This window comes from Lepus europaeus, chromosome 9 (genome assembly GCF_033115175.1).
Source record: "Lepus europaeus isolate LE1 chromosome 9, mLepTim1.pri, whole genome shotgun sequence".
Taxonomy (NCBI): Eukaryota; Metazoa; Chordata; class Mammalia; order Lagomorpha; family Leporidae; genus Lepus; species Lepus europaeus.
The window spans coordinates 89,538,249-89,562,818 of record NC_084835.1 but is presented as its reverse complement, the minus strand read 5'-3'; positions in this window follow the sequence as shown (position 1 = coordinate 89,562,818).

The window sequence follows — 24,570 nt, the reverse complement described above, 5'->3', positions numbered from 1 at the left end:
TAAGTAAAAAGAGAACATATCCTTAGTTAATTCATAAATAGACAATTTCTGTTCAGTTCATTTATTCCACAAATATTTTTCAGTTGCTTCCTTTGTACCTCAGAGTCTACTAGTTATGACATTTAGTGGGTGACAGCACAGGAAACATTCATGATAGACAGGGCTATTCTTTGCAACAGAGTCAAAACTCTATTGTGGCTGTTCCTCTAGTAGTGTACAGTGACTTTGGCTTAAATACTCAGGGCATTAGAAAAACATTGGAGATTTTAAAAAGATGATCTTTTTGAGTACCTATCTGATTCTAGTCAGCATCTGTGAAAACACCTTCCTGTGGCAATGTCAACAACTATTGTGACCAATTTTCAAAAATCCACTGATCAGGAATGGTATTGAATGTTATCAATGTATTATCAGGTAGATATAACTGTCTACCATTATTTTTTGCATAGCCATTAGAAACCAGACACTAGGATTGTTATTAATTTGGCAATGCAACCTTGTAAATTACATGATATTATTACCTCCATTTTGTGCATCAAAATGCCAAGCTCCTTAGTGAGTAGGTTAAATTGATTATTACTGCTATGAATTCAAACCCAAATTTATCGTAACTCTAAAATCAAACCCTATAATGTATGTGTTCATTTATCTCAGACTGTTTATTTGTTCATATACTAGGTAGTAAATCAAACAGACCATGAAATGGGATGAGAGTAGGTCTTGCAGTTTATAGCTACACAAGTACTAGTAATCAAACAATTAGTAAATTTGTACTAATCCACCCCTAAAATAAAGACATTAAATGAATCTAAGTGATGTAATTGTTACATATTTTTTCAGGAAATTATACATAATTTTTCCAAGCTAATCAAATATGGTACAGAATATCTCCCTTTTGATATGAAATCCATATCTGAAAATGTTCTTAGATTCATACACCTTTGATGCAAAGTAGTTCTTATTTTATTTTTAAAAAATGAAACTTATTCCTGCTAATTATGTAAATAAATTTATTAATGAATAATGTTTTCTTTAAGAGCACTGATACCAATTTATTGCACTGAATCAATTATATACACAGAATTGAAGAAATAGAAAAAGTTGTTTGCTTTAGAAAACAGGAAAATACTACAGAAATGAAACATTATTGTTGGATGCTATAAAGAACACATAGCTTCACGCACTTGTATAGTATTCTTTTCATTTGCAGTAGATATAAACAGTTCATAGATATATAGAGTGATGATAGACACAGAGATAGTTGGTAGATATTCAAAAGATGATAAATCTAGCAAGTAAAATATCAAAGGATGCTTTTCATGTCCTATTGTCAACAGACAGTTGTTCAACTAATCTTAATCTTTTGCTATAAACACTGTACTTTTCAATAGGATTTTAGTTGAAGCCTTATTCACAGCTGTCTGTCTCAGTTCCTTAAAGCTCTATCACCATCAGAGTAAATTGGATATTACTAATTCAGGATGGGAACTTGAAAATGGCAAATTCAATCTGCCAAGGAGATTCTTCGGATTACCCTTATACTACAGACAAGGTTTATCTTTTGTGGGCACTCAAACATTAAAAATGGAAAGTATAAATTTAAGCCAGGTGTATTATAATCTGTGATCATTATAAATAAGAAAATTAGACATCCCAGAAATCAAAATGAAACATTCTCATAAGGCCCATTACTTCAGCTCCTGTTTTCTTTTTCTTTAACCACTCATTATTTGCTCATCTGTGGTTATACATCATAGCTACTCCCAACCAACAGCTCACCACCTAAAAGGTAAACAAAGATAGACTTCTAAAAGAAAAGTTAAATATGTAGATTTTTAAATAGACTTCAAATCTCTTCCTTTAAAAAGCACTAAAAATGAGAATAGAGCAAAGAATCAGTGGTTCCAACCCATGAGATAGATACCTGACATTGATTCTGTGTTACCTGCTAGTAGTTCTTCAGTGAAAGTTGCTTCCTTTTATCCCCAGAGATATTCTTAACAATGAAAATCAGGTTACGCTAATTCCATTTCATGATCATCCTAGGAAAGGACACAAAGTGTTATTCTTGGTGCTGGACTCTTCAGATTCATTCGCATGCATTAACCTTCATGGTATTTGTTGAGTTATTTGACTCTTTGTATATCATGAATAATTTCATTAAACATTAAGGATTTACCCACACGGTATTTTTGTGTATTTTTAAATATTTACAATTTGTAATACTGAATAAATATGTAGTAGGTGGGTTTCTAGGATTTAATATTGCTTAAACCTGTCAAGTATTATAACCTTTTGGGGCTTATATAATATTCAGCTCCTTAATTCAGCGTCAGAGCTGTTATCATATGTTGATGGGAAAATAACAGCCATGTTGGGGCTCTCCAGTTACTAATAATTCTTATTTTGATTTGATTAGCATATAAATATTCCTAGATTTATGCAGTGTCAGGGGAAAATGTATTAATATACTCCTCAGGGTTCTCTCTTTCTCTCATTTTAATCAGGCAAGAGAGAAAGAATCTTGTCATGCATGAAGACTAACTTGCTTTCCTTCAAATCCTTGACTTAAGAAGTTCCCAGAAAAATATTCGGTAAAACATGACATCAAAGGAGACTTTAATTTTCAGTTTAGGTTGGGACCATTGATGAAACAGATCCTTTCTTCAGTTTAAGTTTCTTAGGACATTTTCATAGTGATGGAAGAGTAGGTGAAGATTCTATTCAGAGACATCTTGATAAGCTCTGGCCTGATCACCTAACAATTATCTTCTTGAAGAATTCCTAAACAATGGCAGCTCTATCAATCACAGTTCTACAATAGGTTTCCACGCACTTCGCTAATAAACTGGAAAAACAAACAAACAACAACCAACAAAACCCAAGTGCATTTATTTTGATTGTAGTGTTATCAGGCGTGTTCCTAGTGACCAAATGGTACTTTGTGGGATCACAAAGGCATTGCTGTAGGCATTGTTGTTAAGACAACCCCTAAAAGAATCTTAGCATTCATTGTGTTGATGAGATCGGAAATGAGATTGGAAAGGAAAAAGTAAAGATAAAGGAACTGTAGATGAATATTAAAACTCAATGAGATTAAAACACATAAAGCAAAAGTCAGTTTTCTCTAGACCATTAGTAAGCACTCTAGCTCTCAGCACTGATTCTGCTTTGAAAGAAATTTATGAAAGAAGAACTTAAACAAAATACACAAACTGTGAGTGAAATTATCTACTGAGGTGTTCATGAGTCTACATAGGGATGAATAAGTCTATTCTGAATATATACAATAGATAAAAAAAAAAGTTCTACTTTGGATGAAAAATACAAGGCAAAAACAAAACCAGGATAGTAATCAAAATTAAAGTTTTGAAAGATTTTCCTAAAAGAACAGAAGTTATTTATAAGCTTTGTTTAAAAACAAAAGATTATATAAGTTTTCTCATACAGTTAAATTTTATCTCTCTTATCATCTTTATATTTCATTTGTATTTTGATGGTTGACCATTTACAAAATTGTCTTCTTCTGAACATAATTCTAAGATCATATTTTTTCTTTTTTTTAAACTTTTATTTAATGAATATAAATTTCCAAAGTACAGTTTATGGATTACAATGGCTTCACCCCCATAACTTCCCTCTCACCCACAACCCTTCCCTTTCCCGATCCCTCTCCCCTTCCATTCACATCAAGATTAATTTTCAATTCTCTTTATATACAGAAGATCAATTTAGTATATATTAAGTAAAGATTTCAACAGTTTGCCCGCAAATAGCAACACAAAGTGAATGATACTGTTGGAGTACTAGTTATAGCATTAAATAACAACGTACAGCACATTAAAGACATAGATCCTACATGATATTTTTTAAAAATTAATTTTCTATGCAATTTCCAATTTAACACCAGGTTCTTTTTTCATTTTCAATTATCTTTATATACAGAAGATCAATTCAGTATATACTAAATAAGGATTTCATCAGTTTGCACCCACACAGAAATACAAAGTATAAAAATACTGTTTCAGTACTAGTTATAGCATCACTTCACATTAGACAACACATTAAGGACAAGATCCCACATGAGATGTAAATACACAGTGACTCCTGTTGCTGACTTAACAATATGACACTCTTGTTTCTGGTGTCAGTAATCTCCCTAGGCTCTAGTCATGAGTTGCCAGGGCTATGGAAGCCTTTAGGGTTCGCCCACTTTGATCTTATTCAGACAGGGTCATAGTCAAAGTGGAAGTTCTCTCCTCCCTTCAGAGAAAGGTACCTCCTACTTTGATGGCCCCGTTCTTTCCACTGGGATCTCACTCACAGAGATTTTTCATTTAGGTCTTCTTCTTCTTCTTTTTTTTTTTTTTTTTTTTTTTTTTTTTTTTTTTTTATCCTTTTCCAGGGTGTCTTGGCTTTCCATGCCTACAATACTCTCATGGGCTTTCAGCCAGATCCGAATGCCTTAAGGGCTGATTCTGAGGCCAGAGTTCTATTTAGGACATCTGCCATTCTATGAGTCTGCTGTGTATCCCACTTCCCATGTTGGATCTTTCTCTCCCTTTTTGATTCTATCAGTTAGTATTAGCAGGCATTTGTCTTGTTCGTGTGATCCCTATGACTCTTAGACCTATCAGAGTCATCAATTGTGAACTGAAGATGATACTTGGACTAGTGAGATGGCACTGGTACATGCTACCTTGATGGGATTGTATTGGAATCCCCTGGCACATTTCTAACTCCACCATTTGGGGCAGGTCCGATTAAGCATGTCCCAAATTGTACATCTCCTCCATTTCTTTTTACCACTCTTATATTTAACAGGGATCATTTTTCAGTTAAAATTTAAACACCTAAGAATAATTGTGTGTTAATTACAGAGTTCAACCACTAGTACTAGAACAACAACAACAACAACAACAAAATACTAAAAAGGATAAAGTATTATATTGTACATCTAGAGTCAGGACAAGAGCTGATCAGGTCATTGTTTCTTATAGTGTCCATTTCACTTCAACAGGTTTCCTTTTTGATGCTGGATTAGTTGTCACCGATCAGGGAAAACAAATGATATTTTCCTTATGGGACTGGCTTAATTCACTCAGCATGATGTTTTCCAGATTCCTCCATCTTGTTGCAAATGTCTGGGTTTCATTGTTTTTTACTGCTGTATAGTATTCTATGGAGTACATGTCCCATAATTTCTTTATCCAGTCTACTGTTGATGGGCATTTGGGTTGGTTCCAGGTCTTAGCTATTGTGAATTGAGCTGCAATAAACATTAATGTGCAGATGGCTTTTTTGTTTGCGAAATTAATTTACTAGCAATCAGAGAAATGCAAATCAAAACCACGCTGAGGTTTCAACTCAACCCGGTTAGAATGGCTCACATTCAGAAATCTAGGAACAATAGATGCTGGAGAGGATGTGGGGAAAAAGGGATACTAACCCACTGTTGGTGAGAATGCAAACTGGTTAAGCCACTATGGAAGTCAGTCTGGAGATTCCTCAGAAACCTGAATATAACCCTACCATTAAACCCAGCCATCCCACTCCTTGGAATTTACCCTAAGATCAAAGTTTGAGGATTAAAATTTTTTATTCCAAAATATTTAATTTTAAGCTTTATCTTTTTCAGTACCTTTCAGTACATATTTCATTTAACATTCAAGCAGGTATTTGCTACTTATCTCCTTACAAAATTACCTATTTCACTTTCTTGTAATTTTGAGTATATATACTTTAAAAATCTTAACTGTTTCTACCAAAGAACTAAATTGATTCATAAGGATATTTTCATTTAATTTTTCTTATCAGTATCACTTAAAAATGCAATTTTCTAAATTACTTCATAGAATAGACAGAATTCTGTGAATATTTTGAGTATTTTTGAGTTTCTTTTAAGATATGTAAAATGTGTATCATTTATTTAAACTACTTGTTATTTGCTTTATTTGCCAGAGAAAATACATATTTCTTGATTTCAGACTACAAAAGATGTCATGGGAAATTTTCTTCCAAGATTCCTATAATCTACAAATTGCCTACTTATTATTCTATATAAGGCAAAATTAGGACTAAATTCAGAATTCACCAAGAATCTCTTTGCTCTTCTGGAAACTCGTCAGGGTACAACCTATAAATTAAACAGAAGGTAGGCATATAACAAATATTTGCTACATAGAGTTATGAAAATGCTTAGTAAAAAAGAAAGTGCAGAATTTTTTTAAGACCAGACTTAAATTATACATCAGAAAATAGCCTAGATTAGTCTGAGAATCATTGCAAGCTAACATCAAAATGTTCTGTGTGCTCCTCATCAGATGTTGTAAATTGCAGAAAGTATTCTTATTGGTAAAGCATTATGTAGAAATAAAGGATAAAATGAATTATTAGAGGTATAGCAGAGTAGGTATTATTTGAATAAGAGAATAAGGTGAGGGCCAGCGCTGTGGCCTAGCAGGTAAAGCCTCCACCTTTGGTGCTGGTATCCCATATGGGCGCTGGTTCATGTCCCGGCTGTTCTACTTCTGATCCAGCTCTCTGCTATGACCTGGGATGCAGTGGAAGAGGACCCAAATCCTTGGGCTCCGGCACCAGCATGGGAGACCAGGAAGAAGCTCCAGGCTCCTGGTTTCAGATCAGCACAGCTCCAGCCATTGCAGCCATTTGGGGAGTGTATCAGCTGATGGAAGACTTCCTCTCTCTCTCTCTCTCTCTGCCTCTGACTCTATGTAACTCTGCCTTTCAAATTAATAATTAAATCTTTAAAAAAAACAAGGTGGACAGTCAAAGACATTTCTGTAGGGTAATAATAAGAAGGACAGGACAAAGCCAAGAAATTTTGTGTCAATGGGCAGTGGAGCTCATGAGTATAAAGGGCCTAACTGTCATGCAACAGGGCTAGAAATTCTATGTTGATTGCAGTCAGACCAATGTGGTCTAAAGCCTGGTTGATTTTGGAAATAAAATTGCATGGTACTTAGAATGAATTAGGTTCACAACAATGTGCCATGCTCCTTGTGATGGAATTCCTTAAAAGTATTGAGAAAAAATTCATCTTGAAGGATTAGCAATGGAGGCATCCTCATGAAAAAAATATTCAATCATTTCATCAATTGTTTGAAACTCAGCCAGGATTATTAGCTCGGTCACTAGATTTATTCTATACTCCAGGGAAACTGCATATGAAGTGGAGGGTGACACTCTTGAATGGTCTGAAGTGTATGTGTGAATGAATGTACACACAGGTATAAAAAGATATCTAAAGACAATATATTCATGGAAACAGAAAAGTAAGAGAAATTCTTCTTAAAAAGAAGACAAATGATTTTAAATAAGTAAAATTAAGCATGAGATGTGGTAGACTCACTGAGTGTTAAGAAAGGACAAAACATATTGATGGCCGGCGCCACAGCTCACTAGGCTAATCCTCCGCTTGTAGTGCCGGCACCCCGGGTTCTAGTTCCGGTTGGGGCACCAGATTCTGTCCCGGTTGCTCCTCTTGCAGTCCAGCTCTCTGCTGTGGCCCGGAAGGCAGTGGAGGATGGCCTAAATGCTTGGGCCCTGCACTCGCAAGAGAGAACAGGGGGAGGCACCTGGCTCCTGGCTTCAGATCCGCTCAGCGTGCTGGCCATAACAGCCATAGAGGTTGAGCCAACTGAAGGAAGAACTTTCTCTCTGTCTCTCTCTCTCTCTCTGTCTAGCTCTGTCTGTCAAAAAAATAAATAAAAAAGAAAAAAATAAAAGGGACAAAACATATATTGATGAAGGATAAATAATTAAACAAAATAATCAATTAGCTGCCATTCCAACATACTATCATGGACATTAAAAAGCAAAAAAAAAAAAAAAAAAAAAAAAAAAAAAATCCTCAATAAGTTGGTTGAAAACTACAGCAAATTTAAATGAGTCTATTCAATTATTGTATAAAGAAAGAGAAAACACAAATTAAGAAGCTGGTAAACAAGACCAAAGAATACTTTCAAACTGTAGCAAGTTAAAATAGAGAGATGGGAAACAAGATAAAAACAATATATACTTAAATGCCAATTTAAGAGGTTTGGAAAGAAAAGAGTCAAATAATAGTTGAATACATTAAGCTATAAGTAGAACAATTGAAAGAGACCACCACACTCCCCTAGGAATAAACAGAAAAAGCAAAGAATTATATTATACTGACATTTAATTTAATTATTTATTTTTTATTTATTTTGAAGGTAGAGTTATAGACAGTGAGAGAGAGAGACAGAGAGCAAGGTCTTCCTTGCATTGGTTCACTCCCCAAATGGCTGCTATGGCCAGCGCTATGCTGATCTGAAGCCAGGAGCCTGGAGCTTCTTCCTGGTCTCCCATGAGGGTGCAGGGACCCAAGCACCTGAGCCATCCTCCACTGCCTTCCTGGGCCACAGCAGAGAGCTAGACTGGACGAGGAGCAACCGGGACTAGAACCTGGTGCCCATATGGGATGTCAGCACCTCAGGCAGAGGATTAACCAAGTGAGCCATGGAGTGGGCCCCTATTTTATTTTTAAAGATTGATTTTATTTTTATTTACTTGACAGGTAGAGTGCCAGAGAAGACACAGACAAGGCCATTTTGCATCCATTGGTTCACTCCAATAAATAGTCACAATAACCAGGATGAAGCCATGGTACTGGAACTCCATCTCAGTTTCCCTCATGGTGACAGTGGACCAAGGACTTGGACCAGCTCCTTCTAGCTTTCCAGGTTAGTTAGCAGGGAACTGGATGGAAGCAGAGCTTGGATTGAAACCAGCACTCTTATATGGGATGTTGGTGCTGCAAGTAGCGTCACAAAACTGACTCATAGTGACATTCTAAAACCCCAAGGTCAAAGGATTTTATATATTATACATATAATATACACATATTATATATATATATATAATATACATATAATGTATATGACTGTGTGAAAACCATATACTCATAAAATTTGCAAGTTATTGTTTTTTGTCAGCAACATTGGATATAAGATGATAACCAAAAAAATCTTCAAAAATGCTAAAAGAATTTAGTCAAAGTGGAAGTTCTCTCCTCCCTTCAGAGAAAGCTACCTCCTTTTTTGATGGCCCCGTTTTTTCACTGGGATCTCACTCACAGAGATCTTTCATTTAGGTTTTTTTTTTTTTTTTTTTTGACAGAGTGTCTTGGCTTTCCATGCCTAAAATACTCTCATGGGCTCTTCGGCCATATCCGAATGCCTTAAGTGCTGATTCTGAGGCCAGAGTGCTATTTAGGACATCTGCTATTCTATGGGTCTACTGTGTCTCCTGATTCCCATGTTGGCTCATTCTCTCCCTTTTTGATTCTATTAGTTAGTATTAGCAGACACTAGTTTGTGTGATCTCTTTGACTCTTAGACCTATCAGTGTGATCAATTGTGAACTGAAGATGATCACTTGGACTAGTGAGATGGCATTGGTACATGCCACCTTGATGGAATTGTATTGGAATCCCCTGGCACGTTTCTAACTCCACCATTTGGGGCAGGTCCGATTGAGCATGTCCCGAATTGTACATCTCCTCCATTTCTTTTTCCCACTCTTATATTTAACAGGGATCACTTTTCACCTGTCGGAATAAGATCGAAGTCGGCGAATCCTAAAGGCTTCCACAGCCTTGGCAACTCATGACTAGAACCTAGGGAGATTACTGACGCCATAAACAAGAGTGTCAAATTGTTAAATCAACAACAGGAGTCACTGTGTACTTTCGTCTCATGTGGGATCTGCCCTTAATGTGTTGTCCAATGTGAAGTAATGCTATAGCTAGTACTGAAACAGTATTTTTATACTTTGTGTTTCTGTGTGGGTGCAAACTGATGAAATCCTTACTTAGTATATACAGAATCGATCTTCTGTATATAAAGATAATTGAAAATGAAAAAAAAAACTTGGTTTTAAATTGGAAATTATATAGAAAATCAATTTTTAAAAAAATATCATGTAGGATCTCTGTCCTTAATGTGCTGTACATTGTGATTTAATGCTATAACTAGTACTGAAACAGTATTTTTCACTTTGTGTTACTATGTGGGGGCAAACTGTTGAAATCTTTACTTAATATATACTAAACTGATCTTCTGTATATAAAGAGAATTGAAAATGAATCTTGATGTGAATGGAAGGGGACAGGGATCGGGAAAGGGGAGGGTTGTAGGTGAGAGGGAAGTTGGGGGGGGGGGGAGCCATTGTAATCCATAAGCTGTACTTTGGAAATTTATATTCATTAAATAAAAGTTTAAAAAAAAGAAAAATTTAAATCTAGATACCAATATCCTCTATTTTGACAGATATAATGATAAAATCAAGATGCATAAAAAAGTCAAGAACTGGAAATATAGTCATTTTCTCTAATTCATTGTAAGTATTTTTTAAAAAGATTTATCTGAAGGCAGAGTTACACAGAGAGGAGAGAAGGAGAGAGAGGGAGAGAGATTGAGGAAGAGAGACAGAGAAGAGGGGGAGAGAGAGAAGGAGAGATAGAGAAAAACAGAGGACAGAAAGAGTGACAGAGGGAGAGAGGAATCCTCCATCCACTAGTTCACTTCCAAATGACCACAACTGCAAGAGTTGGGCCAGGTGGAATCCAGGAACCAGGAAATTTCTCCTGGTCTCTCACATGGGTACAGGGGCCCAAGCATTCAGATCATCATCTGCTGCTTTCCCATCATTCAAACCATGAAGTAAGAAGTACTACAAACCTCAAGAGGGATAAGTGAATTCAGTAAATATGCTAAAACTACTGAAATCCCAAAGAACATATGAGAGCTAGAAAAAGAAATAAAGAGAGCAAGATTACTATAAATGATAGAGGAGAAATGTTAGATGAACACGTTAGAGTAAAAAAACTCTCAAACAATGAAGAACACAATGTCGTTGAGGTAACTAAAATTTAGAGGTCACTTGTTGGAACAAATGATGAAAACCAATACAGGACATCTGGTCTCATTAGATTCACAAATATTAAAATCAAAGCAAAACAAAAACAACAAAAAACAGACCAGAACACGGCAGAATGTTATCTTTCATACACTGAAAAAAATAGCTTCCAACTTTGAATTTTATCTGCAATCTTAATATCCTTCTAAAATGACGGTGAACTAAAGATTTTTTAAGACAAAAAATGAGAAGTACAAACATTAAGGTATACATTGAGGAGCTGGTGCGGTGGTGCAGTAGGTTATTCCTCCTCCTGCAGCGCCATATGCCATGTGGGTGCTGGTTCTAGTCGTGGTTGCTCCTCTTCCAGTCCAGCTCTCTGCTGTGTCCTGGGATAGTAGTGGAGAATGGCCCAAGTGCTTGGGCCCCTGCACCCACACGGGAGATCAGGAGGAAACACCTGGCTCCTGGCTTCAAATCGGCGCAGCTCCAGCCATTGCGGCCATTTGGGAAGTGAACCAACGGAAGGAAGACCTTTCTCTCTGTCTCTCTCTCTCACTGTCTGTGACTCTACCTCTCAAGTAAATAAATAAAACCTTTAAAGAAAAGATATACATTGAAAAGAATGTTATTATATTTTATTCTTTTAATAAAATGAAACAATATATCTAGTGAAATATTATTTTCTACTAAAGTTTGTATTTCATTATTTTTTAAAATTAGTTTTAATGATTCAATATAGTTGATAGATACAGTTCTAAGAATATAATGATATTCCCTTCCTCCTTTCCTCCCTCCCTTCCAATGTCCCTCCCTCACAACAATTTTAAGTTGGTGAGAAATACAGTTGATACATTATAAGGCCACTTAGTGATCTAAGAAGTAACAAAATGAGTCATTAACATTTTCAAAAGAGAAGATCACCATACCAAATATGACTATTTCTAGAATGTGCACTTATTTTAAAATTAATATCAATGTACATATGTCTAGTATACAAATGCTGCTTTGCTATACAATATAGTTTAGAAATGTGTGAATGAATCTAATGAACATCTCTTACCTCATATATTTATCATTTTATGATATGAACATTTAAAATCTACTCTCAGAAATTTTCAAGTATGTAATATTATTATTAAATATAGTCATAATATAATACCGTGGATCTCTTGAACTAACTCCATTCCATACACCAACTTGCCCGTAATAACCACCCTTTGATACTCAGTTTCTATAAGTTTAAACTTTTTTAGATTCTACACTTAAGTATGATTATTCACTAGTTGTCTTTTTGTACCTGGTTTATTTCAGGTAGCATAATGTCCACCAAGTTCTTTCACATTGTTGCCATGGACAGAATTATCTTCTTTTTCAAGGCTGAATATTATTCCATTGTATTTATATACCGCATCTCTCTTATCCATTTGTTCATTATTGGCCACTAAAAACCTGATGTTTGAAATAAGAAAAAGGAAACCCAAAATCAGGTTGGGGAACTTTACACCCTTCTCTCTGTGATTCAGAGTACAAGTTGGCAGAAATCAGCAAGGATATAGATAATCTGACAGACACTATAAATTACACAATTTAGCTGGCATTTATAAGACACTTCCCCTCAAAGGAGTAGAATACACACTCTTCACGTTCACAGGGAACCCTCACTAAGATAAGATAAACAACACGCTAGGCCAATATCATTAATCACAACAGATTTAAAAGATTAGAAACCTTTAGTATGCTGGCAACATAGATCTTGGCTTCTAAATACCACTCTCCAGATAAAGGAACTAGGGAAACCTGGGACATTTTTAGCATTTAGCTGCTCCAAATATTAAGGGAGTACAAAAGACAAAAGGAGGGGTGCATCAAGAGGACACACAGGAGGCAATTTGTAAGACTGTGATGAAAACAATGATAGCAACTCACTAGGCTAATCCTCCCCTGCAGCACCGACACATCGGGTTCTAGTGCCGGTCGGGGCACTGGATTCTGTCCCAGTTGCTCCTCTTCCAGTTCAGCTCTGTGCTGTGGCCCAGGAAGGCAGTGGAGGATGGCCCAAGTACTTGGGTGAACCAACAGAAGGAAGACCTTTCTCTCTGTCTCTCTCTCTCTCACGCGGTCCACTCTGCCTGGGCCTCATTCCTTTGTAATCATAACCTCTACTCTACCACCAATGGCTCTACTCCCAACCTGTGTGTACTGATGGTCCTCTTCCCCACTTAATGCTGTATAATTGTTCAAACCTGGTAAATGCCACTCTTAGGATCATTGGTTACTATCCTCACTCTGTCTTTTATGACCTTGTCTAAATATGATCAGAGTCGGCAAACTTGGAAGGCTTTCATAGCCTTGGCAACTCATGACGACAGCCTAGGCTGGTTACTGGCGCCATAAACTAGAATGTCAATTTGTTGGTTCAACAACAGGAGCCACTGTGCACTTGCTCCTCATGTGGGATCTCTGTCCTTAATGTGCTGTACATTGTGATTTAATGCTATAACTAGTACTCAAACAGTATGTTTCACTTTGTGTTTCTATGTGGGTGCAAACTGTTGAAATCTTTATACTAAATTGATCTTCTGTATGTAAAGAAAATTGAAAATGAATCTTGATGCAAATGGAAGGGGAGAGGGAGCGGGAGAGGGGAGGGTTGCGGGTGGGAGGGAAGTTATGGGAGGGGGAAGCCATTGTAATCCATAAGCTGTACACTGGAAATTTATATTCATTAAATAAAAGTTAAAAAAATTAAAAAAAAAGAAAAAAAAAGGAAGCAATGATAGTTTGAACAAAACTAATACAGAGGGGCAGGTGTTTGGTGAAGTGATTAAGATGATGCTTGGGTCAACTGCATCCCATCTCTGAGGGCCTGGTTTTGAGTCCTGGCTCTGCATCTGACTCCAGGTTCTTTCTAATGTACACCATGGGAAGCAGCAGGTGACAGCTCAAGAATCTGAGTACCTGTCTCCTATGTGGGAGTCCCAGAATGCGTTCTGGGTTCCTAGTTTTTACCTGACCCATTGTTGGCTGTTGCAGGAATTTAAGGAGTAAGCCAGTAGATGGAAGATTACTCTCTCCCTCTCTCTGTTCCTGTCTCTACCTACCTAAAATAAAATAAATTTAAAAAATTATTAACAATAAGCACAGACAATAATGGATAGCTCAAAATTAAAAATATACATAGATATTGATATAAATAGATGATTCAAAAATTAAATAATAATTAGTTTAGGATAATCTCCCTCCAGGAAAATTTCAATAAATTGATGTAGAATGCATGAGAGAAACAGAATATCATCATTAGGACACCAGACTAATAATTACTTCAGGCAAGCTTCACTGATGAAAGCTAAAATTAGCGGGTAAAACTTAAAAGAGCAATAGGAAATTTGCATATCCTTAAAGTGACTTCCCATAATATGTATTAATAAGTGAGGTGGTTTTAACATGTTCCCCAAACTCTTTCTGATACTATTCTCTCCAGGAGGTGGAGCTTGGTGTCTATCCTCTTTACTTTTGCTTGAACTTAATGTCTCAATTGCAAAGAAAACAAAAGAGAAAAATAGTAGCTTGATGTGGAGCCACATAACAAACACCACCATTACCAAGTGATCAAGATTAACTTCACCACTAATATGACATTTTAATATAATGTTCTCTCTGATACTATGCAATGAGAAGGGCTTTCACCTCTTTGATCACCTTGGCAAAAATCTATATTCCAGAATCTAATGAAGAAAAAACATAAAACAAAGTTAAATTTAAGAACATTCTTCTACAAAACACCTTACCAATATTTAAAATTGTCAAGTTCATGATGAACAAGGAAACTGAGAAACTGTCAAGGATTCAAGGAGACTAAAGAGACATGGCAGCTGTATGATATTTTGAACTGGATCCTGCAACAGAAAAAGATATATCAGTAGATAAAGTGGTGAGTTATTTTAAAATTTAATACAATTACTAATTTATTTTTGATAAATACATCATTTACTATTAAGATTTCTTTATTTATTTTAAAGTCAGAGTTACACAGAAAGAAATGGAGAGGAAGAGAGAGAGAGGTCCTTCATCCACTGATTTACTGCCCAACTGGCTGAAACCACCGGAGCTGTGCCCATTCAAAGCCAGGAGCCAAGAATTTCTTCTGGGTCTCCTATATGGGTGCAGGGGACCAAGGACTTGGGCCATCTTCCATGCTTTCCCAGACCATACAGAGAGCTGATCAGAAGTGGAGTAGGCAGGACTCGAACTGGTGCCCATATTGGATGCCAGTACTGCAGGCAGCGGCTTTACTGGCTACACCACAGCACCGGCCCCTGATAAATACATCGGAATATGTAATATCAGAATATGCTGGATATGCAAATGCACTATTATTTTGCAACTCCATGTGATTAATTTTTTTAACTAAACTTTTATTTAATGAATATAAATTTCCAAAGTACAGCTTATGGGTTACAATGGCTTCCCCCTCCCAAAACTTCCCTCCCACCCACAACCCTCCCCTTTCCTGCTCCCTCTCCCCTTCCAATCACATCATGATTCATTTTCAATTCTCTTTATATACAAAAGATCAGTTTAGTATATATTAGGTAATGATTTCAACAGTTTGCCCCCATACAGCAACACAAAGTGAAAAAAAAAATACTGTTGGAGTACTAGTTATAGCATTAAATAAGAGTGTACAGCACATTAAAGGCAGAGATCCTACATAATATTTTTTTAAAAATTAATTAATTTTCTATGCCATTTCCAATTAACACCAGGTTTTTTTTTTCATTACCAATTATCTTTATATACAGGAGATCGATTCAGTATATAATTAGTAAAGATCTCATCAGTTTGTACCCATGCAGAAACACAAAGTATAAAAATACTGTTTCAGTACTAGTTATAGCATCACTGCACATTAGACAACACATTAAGGACAGATCCCACATGGGATGTAAGTACAGAGTGACTCCTGTTGCTGACTTAACAATTTGACACTCCTGTTCATGGCGTCAGTAATCTCCCTAGGCTCTAGTCATGAGTTGTCAGGGCTATGGAAGCCTTTAGGGTTCGCTGACTTTGATCTTATTCAGACAGGGTCATAGTCAAAGTGGAAGTTCTCTCCTCCCTTCAGAGAAAGGTACCTCCTACTTTGATGGCCCCGTTCTTTCCACTGGGATCTCACTAACAGAGATCTTTCATTTAGGTCTTCTTCTTTTTTTCTTTTCCATGGTAACTTGGCTTTCCATGCCTACAATACTCTCATGGGCTTTCAGCCAGATCCGAATGCCTTAAGGGCTGATTCTGAGGCCAGAGTGTTGTTTAGGACATCTGCCATTCTATGAGTCTGCTGTGTATCCCACTTCCCATGCTGGATCTTTCTCTCCCTTTTTGATTCTATCAGTTAGTATTAGCAGAAACTTGTCTTGTTTGTGTGATCCTTTGTTTCTTAGACCTATCCAAGCCATCGAATGTGAACTGAAATTGATCACTTGGACTAGTGCGATGGCATTGGTACATGCCACCTTGATGGGATTGTATTGGAATCCCCTGGCACATTTCTAACTCCATCATTTGGGGCAAGACTGATTGTGCATGTCCCAAATTGTGCATCTCCTCCCTCTCTTTTTCCACTCTGAAATTTAACAGGGATCACTTTTCAGTTAAAATTTAAACACCTAAGAATAATTGTGTGTTAATTACTGAGTTCAACCAATAGTACTAGAACCACAACAACAACAACAAGTACTAAAAAGGATAAAGTATTACATTGTACATCTAGAGTCAGGACAAAAGCTGATCAGGTAATTGTTTCTTATAGTGTCCATTTCACTTCAACAGGTTTCCCCTTTGGTGCTCAGTTGTCGCCGATCAGGGAAAACAAATGATATTTGTCTCTTTGGGACTGGCTTAATTCACTCAGCATGATGTTTTCCAGATCCCTCCATCTTGTTGCAAATGACCGGGTTTCATTGTTCCTTACTGCTGTATAGTATTCTATGGAGTACATGTCCCATAATTTCTTTATCCAGTCTACTGTTGATGGGCATTTGGGTTGGTTCCAGGTCTTAGCTATTGTGAATTGAGCTGCAATAAACATTAAGGTGCAGATGGCTTTTTTATTAGCCAAATTAATTTCCTTTGGGTAAATTCCAAGGAGTGGGATGGCTGGGTTGTATGGTTGGGTTATGTTCAGGTTTCTGAGGAATCTCCAGACAGACTTCCATAGTGGCTTAACCAGTTTGCATTCCCACCAACAGTGGGTTAGTGTCCCTTTTTCCCCATATCCTCTCCAGCATCTGTTGTTGGTAGATTTCTGGATGTGAGCCATTCTCACCGGGGTGAGGTGAAACCTCATTGTGGTTTTGATTTGCATTTCTCTGATTGCTAGTGATCTTGAACATTTTTTCATGTGTCTGTTGGCCATTTGGATTTCCTCTTTCGAAAAATGTCTATTGAGGTCCTTGGCCCATCTCTTCAGTGGGTTGTTTGTTCTGTTGTTGTGGATTTTCTTGATTTCTTTGTAGATTCTGGTTATCAACCCTTTATCTGTAGTATAGTTTGCAAATATTTTTTCCCATTCTGTCGGTTGCCTCTTCACTTTCCTGACTGTTTCTTTTGAAGTACAGAAACTTCTCAATTTGATGCAATCCCAAATGTTAATTTTGGTTTTGACTGCCTGTGCTCCTGGGGTCTTTTCCAAGAAGTCTTTGCCTGTACCTATATCTTGCAGGGTTTCTCCAATGCTCTCTAATAATTTGATGGTGTCGGGCCGTAGATTTAAGTCTTTAATCCACGTTGAGTGAATTTTTGTGTAAGGTGAAAGGTAGGGGTCTTGCTTCAAGCTTCTATACGTGGAAATCCAATTTTCCCAGCACCATTTATTGAATAGGCTGTCCTTATTCCAGGGATTAGTTTTGGATCTTTGATCAAATATAAGTTGGCTGTAGATGTTTGGATTGATTTCTGGTGTTTCTATTCTGTTCCATTGGTCTATCCATCTGTTTCTGTACCAGTACCATGCTGTTTTGATACCAACTGCCCTGTAGTATGCCCTGAAATCTGGTATTGTGATGCCTCCGGCTTTGTTTTTGTTGTACAAGATTGCTTTGGCTATTCGAGGTCTTCTGTGTCTCCATATGAATTTCAGCATCATTTTTTCCAGATCTGAGAAGAAGGTCTTCGGGATCTTGATGGGTATTGCATTGATTGTATAAATTGCTTTTGGGAGAATAGACATTTTGATGATATTGATTCTTCCAATCCATGAGCATGGAAGATTTCTCCATTTTTTTGGTATCCTCTTCTATTTCTTTCTTTAAAGTTTTGTAGTTTTCATCGTAGATATCTTTAACGTCTTTGGTTAAGTTTATTCCAAGGTATTTGATTGTGTTTGTAGCTATTATGAATGGGATTGATCTTAGAAGTTCTTCCTCAGCCATGGCATTGCCTGTGTATACAAAGGCTGTTGATTTTTGTGGGTTGATTTTATATCCTGCTACTTTGCCAAACTCTTTGATGAGTTCCAGCAGTCTCTTAGTAGAGTTCTTTGGGTCCCCTAAATAAAGAATCATATCATCTGCAAAGAGGGATAGTTTGAGTTCTTCCTTCCCGATTTGTATCCCTTTAATTTCTTTATCTTGCCTAATAGCTCTGGCTAAAACTTCCAGAACTATATTGAATAGCAGTGGTGAGAATGGGCATCCCTGTCTGGTACCAGATCTCAGCGGAAATGCTTCCAACTTTTCCCCATTCAATAGGCTGTTGGCCGTGGGTTTTTCATATATTGCTTTGATTGTATTGAGGAATGTTCCTTCCATACCCAGTTTCCTTAGAGTTTTCATCATGAAAGGGTGTTGTATTTTATCAAATGCTTTCTCTGCGTCTATTGAGAGAATCATATGGTTTTTCTTCTGCAGTCTGTTAATGTAGTGTATTACGTTGATTGTTTTGCGGATGTTGAACCATCCTTGCATACCAGGGATAAATCCCACTTGGTCTGGGTGGATGATCTTTCTGATGTGTTGTTGCATTCTATTGGCCAGAATTTTATTGAGGATTTTTGCATCTATGTTCATCAGGGATATTGGTCTGTAATTCTCTTTCAATGCTTCATCTTTTTCTGGCTTAGGAATTAAGGTGATGCTGGCTTCATAGAAAGAATTTGGGAGGATTCCCTCTTTTTCGATTACTCTGAATACTTTGAGAAGAATTGGAGTTAGTTCTTCTCTAAATGTCTGGTAGAACTCAGCAGTGAATCCATCTGGTCCTGGGCTTTTCTTTGTTGGGAGGGCCTTTATTACTGTTTCAATTTCTGTGTCAGTTATTGGTCTGTTTAGGTTTTCTATGTCTTCCTGGCTCAATTTAGGTAGGTTGTATGTGTCCAAGAATCTGTCCATTTCTGATAGATTTCCCTGTTTGCTGGCATACAAGTCCTTGTAGTAATTTCTGATGATTCTTTTTATTTCTGTGGTGTCTGTTGTTATGTTTCCTTTTTCATCTCTGATCCTATTGATTTGGGTCTTTTCTCTTCTTTTTTTAGTTAGTTGTGCCAATGGGGTGTCAATTTTGTTTATTTTTTCAAAAAACCAGCTCCTCGTTTGGCTGATTTTTTGTAATGTTTTTTTGGATTCAATCCTGTTGATTTCTTCTTTGATTTTAATTATTTCCCTTCTTCTACTGGGTTTGGGTTTGGTTTGCTGCAGATTTTCTAGATCCTTGGGATGACTTGAAAGCTCATCTATTTGGTGCCTCTCCAATTGCTTGATGTAGGCACCTATTGATATAAATTTTCCTCTTAACACTGCTTTTGTTGTATCCTATAGGTTTTGGTATGTTGTGCTGTTATCCTCATTTACTTCCAGAAAATTTTTGATTTCTCTTTTAATTTTTTCTATGACCCATTGTTCATTCAGGAGCATGTTGTTCAATCTCCATGTGTTTGCACGTGCTCTGGGGATTCCCGAGTTGCTAATTTCCAATTTCATTCCTTTGTGGTCTGAGAAGCTGCATGGTATGATTCTAATTCTCTTGAATTTGCTGAGACTTGCTTTATGGCCTAGTATGTGGTCATTCCTAGAGAAGGTTCCATGTACTGCTGAGAAGAATGTAAAGTCCTTAGGTGTAGGATGAAATGTTCTGTAGATATCTGTTAGATCCATTTGGGCTATAGTGTCATTTAAATCTGCTGTCTCCTTGTTGATCTTCTGTCCTGTTGATCTGTCTATCTCTGAGAGTGGAGTATTGAAGTCCCCCAGTACTATTGTATTGGGGTCTAAGTCTCCCTTTAAGTCCCTTAACAAGTCTTTTAAATAAGCTGGTGCCCTGTGATTAGGTGCATATACATTGATAATCGTTATATCTTCCTGTTGAATGGATCCCTTAATCATTAAATAGTGCCCCTCTTTGTCTCTCCTGACAGTTTTTGTGGTAAAGTTTATGTTGTCCGATATTAAGATGGCTACGCCCGCTCTTTTTTCATTTCTGTTGGCATGGTATATCTTTTTCCAGCCTTTCACTTTCAGTCTGTATGGATCATTGTTGGAAAGATGAGTTTCTTGTAAGCAGCAAATAGATGGGTTTTGTTCCTTAACCCAATCAGCCAATCAGTGTCTTTTAACTGGACACTTCAAGCCATTAACATTCAATGTGACTATTGAGAAGGAGTAACTTTGCCCTGCCATTTGCCAAAGATATTTTCTAATATCTGGTTTGAGATTCCTGTGATCTTTTGCTGTGAGGTTTCCTTCCTTTACCTTCTTTCATATTGGTGACCGTGTTTCTGTGTTTCTGTATGTAACACATCTTTAAGCATCTTTTGCAGGGCTGGACGAGTGGCCACAAATTCTTTCAATTTCTGTTTGCTGTGAAAGGTCTTTATTTCACCTTCATTCACAAATGAGAGCTTTGCAGGATATAATATTCTGGGCTGGCAGTTTTTCTCTCTTAGTACCTGGGCTATATCTCGCCATTCTCTTCTGTCTTGTAGGGTTTCTGATGAGAAGTCAGCTGTAAGTCTAATTGGAGATCCTCTGAGAGTAATCTGGCGTTTCTCTCTTGCACATTTTAGGATCTTTTCTTTGTGTTTCACTGTGGTGAGTTTGATTACAACGTGTCGTGGTGAGGATCTCTTTTGATCATGTTTATTAGGGTTCTATGAGCTTCCTGTACTAGGATGTCTCTGTGCTTCTCCAAACCTGGGAAATTTTCTGCTAGTATCTCACTAAAAAGGCCTTCTAATCCTTTCTCCCTTTCCATGCCTTCAGGAACTCCTAGAACCCGAATGTTGGGTTTTTTAATAGTATCCTGTAGATTCCTGACAGTGTTTTTTAGATTTCTGATTTCTTCTTCTTTTCTTTGATTTGACTGTTTCCTTTCCTGTTCTCTGTCTTCTAATTCGATATTCTCTCTTCTGCTTCACCCATTCTGTTTTTAAGGCTCTCTAATGTGTTTGCCATTTGATCTATTGAGTTCTTCATTTCATTGTGGTTTTTTGTCACTATCTCAGTTTCCTGTTCTACTAGTTGTTTCATTTCATTTTGATTCCTCCTTAATATTTCATTTTCATGGGAGAGATTTCTATCTTGTCCATTAATGATTTCTGTAGTTCAAGAATTTGTTTTTGAGAACTTCTTAATGTTCTTATCAATTTTTTGAGATCTGCTTCTTGCATTTCCTCTATCTCTTCATCTTCATAATCTTGCATTGGCGTGTCTTGTTCACTTGGGGGCGTCATAGTGTCTTCCTTGCTCTTGTTACCTCGGCTTCTATGTTTGTTGTTTGGCATGTTGGAGAAAATTTATGGTGTTTTTTTTTTTTTTTTCCCCCTGTGGTGTTTTTTTTTCTCGTTATACTATGCCTCTAAGTGAGCTGTCTGCTTTGCTGGATCCTTAGGGGCTGTGATGGGTGTGGCCAGAGAGCTATGCTTGATTCTTCAGGTTTAAGGCTGTGCAAAGAGCGACTCTCCCAGATTGCTCACTCCCTTGCTCCTTGCTGGCTTGCTCTCTCTCTCTTTTTTTTTTTTTTTTTTTTTTTTTTGACTCAGTTGGGAGTGGAGTTGAGGGTAGTTGAAATCTGGCCTCTGTGAATATTCGTTTGATCTACCCCTGGGACCACACAAAGAGTTTATGCAGCCCTCAATGTGTTCTGGAGTTTCGCTAAAGTTACTGAGTTTGGCTGCGCTTTACATATGTAAAATCACGGTGCTCTTTGTTTTGCTTGGTGAGTGAAGGGAGAGGCCTCTGTTCCCTGCCCCCTCAATGTCTCGGGTTTCTGAGGTCTTTGTCTTACCCTCCTCCATTGGTTCCCGCGCTGGCGAGATTCTGTGGCTATGGCTCATCTCCTGCCACTCAGCTCGTCTCGGTTGGTTTTCCACGCGATGGGCTCCCTGTAATTCCTCTGTGTCACATCCATTAGATCCGGAAGCGTTTCCTCTGCAGTTTTTTTCTTGAGTCTTTTCCTGAGGCTACAGTAATTCCACTTTTATGAAACTTTATTTTCCCAATTTAAGGCGCACGTCCTCACTATCCGCCATCTTGGCTCCGCCCCGTGATTAATTTTTTTAAAAAAAATCCAGAGTTTAATAAAATAGTTATTGATTTCCTTAGGATTAAAAAAAAAATAAAACCATAGTAATAGAAAAACGGAGACCCACACTGTGGCACAGCAGTTTAAGCTGCTGTTAGTAGCACCAGCATCCCTTATGGGCGCTGGTTCCAGTCCTGGATGTTTGATTTCTGATGGAGCTCCCTGGTAATGCACATGGGAAAGCAGCAGAAGATCTACCAAATTATTGGGTCCCTGCACCCCTGTGGCAGATCCAGAAGAATCTCCTGGCTCCTGACATCTGCATAGCTCAGCCCCAGCCCAGCCCTGTCCCTTGCGACCATTTGGAGAATGAACCAGAGCATGGAAGATCTCTCTCTTGCTCCCCTCCTTTCTCTGTAATTCTGACTTATAAATAAATAAATATTTAAAGAAAAGAAAGATAATTTTAATAATGGCTGAAAAAACTAAGTGTTGGTAATAATTATAGAGAATGAAAAATTCTGTACCTTCTAATCATTTTTAATTTTGACTGAATAAGTTAGGCCATCTATCCTGGAAACTTGCTGGTAGATATATATACCTAACGTATATCAACAGATATGAGAACATATTGGACACAAAATGGTAAACTAAAAATTATACACAGTCAATAAAAACCAAAATTAATAATGCCAAGCCTCCAAACAGTAACATAAATGAGTTGAGCTATATTCACACAAGGAACAACTGTAGATAAAAAAAATCAAGTAACCTTCACAGCGTGTGTGTAGCTCATAAATATGTTTAGTATATCATAGATACAAATGAATATATACATATATATTATACCTAATGATTTGAATTACAAAACTGTTGTTATTTAAATCAGCATAGAGGAAAACTGATAAAAATGGGAAGACTTTAGGAGGTAGAAGATGTGAATTTCTCAGAGGCAGTAATGTCTCATTTCTTTATCAATGTGGTGGTTACATAGGTGTGTTTACTTAGTAATAAGTTATTAAGCTGTCCATTTTAAACTATAGAGATTTTTGTATGTGTTTCATATTTTCTTAAATATGTTTTAAAAATATATGATCTGAATATAAGATTAATAGAAATCAAATGCATGACTGTCAACCCATCAGTGGGAAAAGCAATGTGCAAATAATACAGGCAGGCCTTGCTTTGGTAGCATATAATATACATAAATGTCAGTTACTATGGTTTAGTTAGCTAAAATAAGATACTATGGCAAGATTCAAATTTCATTCACCACATATGCATATTAACTGTGAGTAACTTCAAAAAGCAGAAACTTAACTACTAGTTCATCGTGCACAAATGACTACATAACTAATAAATGCATATCATGGTCACTGGGATTGTGTTACCTCTTTCAAAGTCCACATGAGGATTGGTTATTGCACATATGTTATTCAGTGGTTATATTTTCTCCTCATCTCCCAGTGTTAAGCTATGTGCCAATTTAAAGAAAAAATGTATAATTGAATAATTGGTCAACAGATGAAAATGCAACAAAAAATTGAAAAGTGATAATGCTGGGAGAGAAATTCTAGCTGAACATAAATGAAACGATAGAAGAAAAGGCTTGCCATGGGAATGGTGACATGTGTACCAGTGAGACATACTAATTATGCAAAAGATGTCAGTAAAGACAAACACTAACATGAATTAAAAAATGGTGTGACAAAAAGATTGATGATATTTCATAGGAAGTGAAGTCAGTAAAAATAAATAATAATACCAAAGGAACTCTAGGAGATATTTCAGGATGTTAGAACACAAAATATTAGGAGCCAAAGCAAAAACAAAATTACTCATTCATTTACATTAAACTTACATAATGAAAAGCCAATCACTGTTCAAACTCCTATTGACTTTTCTAATGAATAAATAAAATATTTTAATTCTCAGTGTTTCCAATGCTCTAACTTACTGTGTACTAAACAACTCTCGGTATAACTATGTTTTTTAACTTATCTATATATTTTCAACTGACAAAAGAGTTTAATTTAAAAAAAAAGTACAAGGGGAACAGAATAATTGTGATAGTTTCATTTAGTTATTAATATTGCTTTGCACACAGATAGGTGTTGTGGTGTAGGGGATTAAGCCATAGCCTGA